We start from the raw sequence: 1,810 nt of genomic DNA, 5'->3' as shown, positions 1-1,810 counted from the left end.
CCCCCCCCCCAGCATTAGTTACTTTACATATTGTTGGGGCAGAATATTGACAAAAGCAACTTTATAAAAAGGAAGGGTTTCTTTTGGCTCATAGTTTGAGGGGAGGTTGTGGCAGTGAATTTATGGTGGTCACACAGCATCTGCAGTAAGGAAGCAGGGGGGAGGGGGGCAGAAAGAGAGGGAGAGGGGGAGGGGGTGGACAGCGTGCACCTTTTGATGAGGTCTGAGATCTGAACCCGTGGAACAGGTCCTCCTTCTAAACACAATCAGGAACTTCCTCCCAGATGTACCCAGAATATTTCTGAAGGTGACTCTAAATCCTGCCAATATCATTCACATAAAAGTAGGATTTAATAATTCTGTTGGAATAGTTAATATTGGTATGACAAAACTAACTGAGAAAATATATCCCAGGAGTAGAACACAGTAGAGCATGCCTGCCTAGAAGCACCAGGCAGGATGAGGCAGGAGGATCTGCCATTTGAGGTCAGCCTGAGCTACACAGCTAATCTGAGCCAGCCTGAACTACAAAGACTGAACTACAGAGAAACGAAGCACTGAGGAAGCACTGGGGGCCGTAGCTCAATGTAGAGCACTTGCTTAGTATGTGCCAGTTTCTAAACTTGAGCCCCAGCACCCCAAAATGGAAGTATAATATTGAAGTCATACATCCCCATTCCTATCTTTGTTCTCTCAATGGCAGCCTCCATACAACATTTGCAGATTCAAGTTTCTACTTCCTCTTTTTTTTGGGGGGGGGAGGTCTGTGTACACTCCCCCCATCCCTTGCCTTTTTTTTTTTTTTTTTTGGAAAGAATTGTGGTCCTTTTAAAAGCAAGATCTCATCCTGTGGCTCTATTAGTCAATTTTAACCATAGCATCAAGTTGCCTGACGGGGCCTCTTAGGGAAGCGTTTATTCTGCTTCATTGTTCAGAAGGGTCACCACATCCTGATGGCGGGAGCAAGGTGGGGCCCTTCCTCACCATGCATGGGTAAGCAGACAGAAAGGGGGACTAATGAAAGAGGAGAGAGAGAGAGAAAGAGAGAGAGAGAGAGAGAGAGAGAGAGAGAGAGAGAGAGAGAGAGAGAGAGAGAGAGAGAGAGAGAGAGAGAGAGAAAGAGAGAGAGAGAGAGAGGGAGGGAGGGAGGGAGGGACAGAGAGAGAGAGAGAGAGAGGGAGGGAGGGTGCACCAGACTGAAAGAGGATAGTGAAAGAGAGCGAGCAAGAGTGAGAGAAAGAGGAGTAAGCGAGTAAGAGCAAGAGAGAGCGAGAGAGCAAGAGAGCAAGAGCAAGAAAGAGAGAGGGGGGAGGGAGGGAGGAAGGGAGGGAGGGGGGAAGAGAGAGGGGAGAGGGAGAGGGAGAGCAAGGAGAGAACTGTAGCTCTAGCGCCATGTGCTTAGTGACCCACCACTCCCCTCCCCACCTTGCTCTGCCTTTCAGTGATGTCATCATACCATGAATCCATCAATGCATCATCTGTCCATTATCTCAGAGCCTCCAGGATCTGTCTGGGGAAACACTAATCTTCTAGGCACCTCTTAGTCTAGCCAAGTTGACAATGAACATGAACCATCACAATCGCCCAGGCTGGCCTTGTTGTCCTCTGGTGCTGGGATCAGGAACACCCATCATGACTCTTGTTGAGACTTGTGCTTTGGTAGATATCAACACTCACTTAAAATCTACCCTTTCTCCCTCCTGGACAAAAGACTGACAACAGAGACCCAAGGGAAGCCAACAGACTTTGTGAACCTCCTGGCCCTGGGCTTGGTGCAAAATGACCCAAGGAATGGGGGAACTCAGGAGGT

The sequence above is a fragment of the Mastomys coucha genome, unplaced genomic scaffold (assembly GCF_008632895.1).
Source record: "Mastomys coucha isolate ucsf_1 unplaced genomic scaffold, UCSF_Mcou_1 pScaffold4, whole genome shotgun sequence".
NCBI lineage: Eukaryota > Metazoa > Chordata > Mammalia > Rodentia > Muridae > Mastomys > Mastomys coucha.
The sequence above is the reverse complement of the archived record's forward strand: the minus strand, read 5'-3'. Positions refer to the sequence as shown.